The sequence below is a fragment of the Panthera onca genome, chromosome B3 (assembly GCF_046562875.1).
Source record: "Panthera onca isolate mPanOnc1 chromosome B3, mPanOnc1 haplotype 2, whole genome shotgun sequence".
Classification (NCBI taxonomy): Eukaryota; Metazoa; Chordata; class Mammalia; order Carnivora; family Felidae; genus Panthera; species Panthera onca.
Window position 1 is genome coordinate 16,204,655 of NC_138344.1, and position 5,025 is coordinate 16,209,679.

General features: G+C 44.1%; 1 non-coding gene across 1 annotated transcript; it reads left to right on the top strand.

The window, feature by feature from the left end:
* Positions 1-4,619: 4,619 nt before the first annotated feature.
* Positions 4,620-4,704, top strand: TRNAP-UGG (transfer RNA proline (anticodon UGG)). The gene has a single exon. It is a non-coding gene; the product is annotated as a tRNA-Pro (tRNA).
* Positions 4,705-5,025: the final 321 nt, after the last annotated feature.

Genomic DNA, 5,025 nt, shown 5'->3' on the forward strand with positions numbered 1-5,025 from the left:
TGCCGACAGCGCGGAGCCTGCTCAGGATTCTCTCTCTCCCCCTCTTTCTGACCCTTCCCCACTCTCTCTTTCACTTTCAAAATAAATAAATGAACGTTAAAAAAAAAAAGAATTGCACGAGACAATCATGTAAAGTCTTCCAGGCTTTGCCTGGAAGGGAGTAAGCTCTCAAGGTTAATTTGATTATTAATTATTTTTTTTATTAATTATCATTCTTTGCCATGCTTACACAGAATTACTGGAGAATAACATTTTTAATGAGGAAATTTTCTGGTGATTAAAGCTTAACACTCTCAAACGTACCCATTTTTTGAATATTTTGGAATGGAATCCTGCTAACTGTGAAATCCGTTATTAACACATTTTGAAATAATTGCAATTGCCTCTAGGAATCATTATCCTGAATAGCAAATTTATCATTAAGCTGCAATAGAAGTGTCCTCAGGAAGAGAGTTTACCCCTACACTAAATGGCCCTAAAGAATTCCTTTTCTCTAATTGTTACTTTGCAAAAATGTTGTCGCTAGTTTTTGTTTTTTGTTTTTTTAATCCTGTCTTACCGCCACGAGATGGGTGGGCCATCCAAGTGGCTGCAAGTGTACCCACCTCTAGTATCCCCAAACTTCTATTTTTATTGTTAATATGTTGTGAATTACAAAACCAGGGAGATAAGCTTGTTGTGTCTTAAAAGAATAATGAGGATTTCAGGGAAACCTTTGGATTGAGAAAGTCCATACATTTTGTGCTCCAATTTTTTTTAAAAAATTTTTTTAACATTTATTTATTTTTGAGACAGAGAGAGACAGAGCATGAGCACAGGAGGGTCAGAGAGAGAGGGAGACACAGAATCCGAAACAGGTTCCAGGCTCCGAGCTGTCAGCACAGAGCCCGATGCGGGGCTCGAACTCACGGACCGCGAGATCGTGACCTGAGCCGAAGTCGGACGCCCAACCGACTGAGCCACCCAGGCACCCCTGTGCTCCAATTTTTGTGGTTTCTATGCCCTCCACCAAATCCCTACCAGCACGGTTTCTCTTTTAAAGGAATTTTCTGTTAGAAGAAGATGTTTTGCTTAAAATAACAGAACTGTAGCTCCTCATTCACTCTGAGAAAAGTCTAACACTTTCATGCACACAGAAAAATAATGGAGAGGGGCACCTGGGTGGCTCAGTCAGTTAAGCGTCTGACTTCGGCTCAGGTCATGATCTCACGGTTCGTGAGTTTGAGCCGCACATCGGGCTCTGTGCTGACAGCTCAGAGACTGGAGCCTGCTTCGGATTCTGTGTCTCCCTCTCTCCCTGCCCCTCCCCTGCTGGTACTCTGTCTCTGTCTCTCTCAAAAATAAATAAACGTTTGCATTTTTTTTTTAAAAAAAGGGAAAGAAAAATAATGGAGATAAAACAGTCAGCTGCTTGCACCCTTCGGATCCCACCTGGACCTCCGGGCACGGAAACTTTTACAATGTTGAAGTTAAACTTTGACGTCCCACTTAGAATTAGAACAGCCACATCTGTATTATGGCTTCTTTAAGTGTGTTTCTGAAAAGGGAACAGTTTTGCCTGTTTAACCAGAAATCAGCACTCATGCACACACAAAGGTACCAAAAAAACAAAAAATTGGTTTTTTTTGTACAAAGTTTTTCTTCCAATTGATCTTCTGAAGTGTCTGGGCTGTATTTGATTCTTCAAATTGAATGATGAGTAGAGTTACTTCCGAGAGATCAGAGGTAGAATTAATGTACATAACCATTCTCATCTCCAAGAAAAGATAGGTGCTTCACTAAAAAACTGATTTTTATAGCCAGTTTGATAAGGTGCAATGAGGTCACACTGCGGAGTGCCCATGGTGACTCCAGGTCGCCCTGTTTTGCTGTCTGCCCAAATGACTAGTTGCTTGATGTCATGTAGGTTCGCACTTGTCTTAATAGCAACAGCAGGCGAACAATGTGTTTCAGATGAGTTACTTGTTCCTCGGGCTGGTCTGATAGCAATAACTGCAGAAGTAATAAATTGCCAAGTTGCGTGTTTAAAGGTTTGGTTTGGAGGTCAGACTTTCATGTTAACTCAACTGATTAAAAAGTGAGACTTTTCAAATATTGTTTCTGCTTTCAGAAACTGAAATGACAATTAAGTTCACTGAGGGACCGCAAAAATTTTCAGAAGGAAGTTGGAGCCAGATGGTACCATCTCAGCTGCGAGGTGTTTCCAGTAACAAGGAAAAATAAATCCAAAGGTTGAGCTAAACAAGCTTTAAAAATGACTGTAAGGGTGTTAAAAGAAGAAGATGAAGAAGAAGAAGAAGAAGAAGAAGAAGAAGAAGAAGAAGAAGAAGACCTGTATGCAGTTAAGGCGGCGATGAGATGTAGCAAAGAGGCCAGAAGTGCTAAGGAAAGTCTTAAAAGATCCTATCGGAAGCCAAGCCAGTTTAAGACTCAGGGGCCACAGACATTCCAGAGACTAAGAAAAGTGAACAAGACTTAAACACAGAACTCTTTTTGTTTTGTTTTTTTTAAAGTTTATTTATTTGTTTTGAGAGATAGAGAGTGTGTGAGCAGGGGAGGGAGAGAGAAAGACGGAAAGAGAGAGAGAGAGAGAGAGAGAGAGAGAGAGATCCCATTGCGGGGCTCAGCCTCGCAAACTGTGAGATCACGATCTGGGTGAAAATCAAGAGTCAGGGGCAGAACCAACTGAGCCACCCAGGCACCCCAGATTTTTGATGAAGTTTAAAACCAGGGCAGGGATGAGCAATTGCAAACCTATCGGCTTCTGGAAGGGAGGGCGTATTTTTATTTACTTTTACTCCTCTGTTTTTGGCATTTATTTAGTAGTTATTTCACACCAGGCAGTAAGAGGTTCCAAATATCAACTCATTAAATCTTTCAAACAAGCCTATGAGGTAGGTACTGTTATTCCCCCCCCCCCCCCCAGACAGCCTGGTCACCGTGTTCACCCCCTTACCCATCCCACTATCCTAAAGGAAGACCACCCTTCATGCCTGTGTCCCCAGAACTTCTCCCTGCCCAATGCAGACCAGGCACCAGGCACGAACCTTGGGGGCCTAAGGACACACACACTGCAAAGATTGTTCTGTTTCCTGTTTGAGCAGAAGCCAACTTCAACCCTTCTGGTCCAAAGACTGCACACTGAATCAGAGAGGAGTCATTGACAAGAATAGGTTCAGATTCCTACGAGCTCGTGGGTTCTTTCTGCGCCTCAATTTCAACATGCAGAGCAACCTACTCTATCTATCTAATAGATATTTTTTTTTCTGTAACTCCCTGGGGCCAGGCACAGTTCTTCATGCTGGAATTTCAGCAGAAGACTAGCGGACAGGGCCTCCTCGTGGTGACAAAGCAATCGAGTTTGTTACAGATGTCATTGGTGTTAAGACAAGTTAGGGCATGGAGTGATGGGGGGGGTGGTCAGTAAGTAGGATTTCCTTGAGCAGGTCTCCTTGAGAAGGCCGCATTTGGATGGGGTCTTAAAGATTAAGAAGAAGCCAGCCTTTCGCACAGCTGAGGAGGGAAGGGCTTCCCCAACAGAGGGAACGGCAGGTGCACAGAGCCAGATGTGGGAAAGGTTCTGGCATGCTCACAGAACAGCAGGTAGAGCTTACTGGGCAAGAAGCAAGAAACGAGGGACTTGCAGTGTGGGCAGAGATCAGAAAGGGCCAGACGTGAACACCTTGTGCCCACGGCAGAGTTTGGAGATCGCTCCAAGAAACATGAGACACCCAAGACAGTTCAAAGCAGGGGGATCGTTGATGTTTGAAAAGAATTCTTACAGCTTCTATAGGAAGGTGGATTGGTTAGAGCAAAAGCAGAAGCTAGAAGGATGTGGCCATAGAATCTAGGAGGAAGAAGGCAGAAGCAGAGATGAGGGGGCAGAAAGCTGGCAGGTGCTATCAGCACCGATAAAATTTAGTAACGCACCTCATCTGGGGACTAAGGGAAAGGGAGGACTCAGGAATGTCACCGGAGTGTTGTTTTGAGCAACAGGGTAAAAAAGGCACTGCATGGTTGGATGGGAAATATTACAGAAAGATGAGAGGAAGGAGAGTAAGTCAAAACCTAAAACTTTAGGAACGCGTAGATGGCTCAGCCAGTTGAGTGTCCGATTTGGGCTCAGGTCATGATCTCACATCTCATGGGTCCGAGCCCCGTTTTGGGCTCTGTGCTGACAGCTCAGAGCCTGGAGCCTGCTTCGGATTCTGGGTCTCCCTCTCTCTCTGCCCCTCCCCCACTCGCCCTCTGCCTCTCTCTCTCTCTCTCTCTCAAAAATAAATAAACTTAAAAACAAAAAACCCTAAAACTTTCACGGCAATTAAATAAGGTGTTTCCCTGCTGGAGAACGGTCTTTCAAATCAGAGTTTGTACAAATTGAATATGAACTTAACGCTAGCCTTCAGTAGATATAATACAGGCATACTTCACAGAGGTTGTGGATTCATTCCCAGATGACCACAATAAAGTGAACGTCACAATAAAGAGAGTCAAGTAAATTTTTTTGTTGCCCAGTGCATATAAAAGCTACGATTATACTATAAAGTAGTCTATTAAGTGTCCAAAAGCATTATGTCTATAAAACAATTTACATACCTTAATTAAAAACGCTTTGGGGCGCCTGGATGGCTCAGTCGGTTGAGCGTCTGACTTGGGCTCAGGTCATGATCTCGTGGTCCGTGGGTTCGAGCCCCACATCAGGCTCTGTGCTGACAGTTTGGAGGCTGCTTTGGATTCCTCTCTCTCTGCCCTTCTCCCACTCACGCTCTGTCTCTCTCTCTCTCTCTCTCTCTGTCAAAAATAAATAAACATTAAAAAAATTTTTTTTAATTCTTTGGGGTGCCTGGGTGGCTGTCAGTTGAGCATCCAACTTCGGCCCAGGTCACGATCTCACGGTTTGTGGGTTTGAGCCCCGTGTCCGGCTCTGTGCTGACACCTCAGAGCCTGGAGCCTGCTTCAGATTCTGTGTCTCCTTCTCCCTCTACCGCTCCTCCACTCACACTCAGTCTCTCTCTCTTTCTCAAA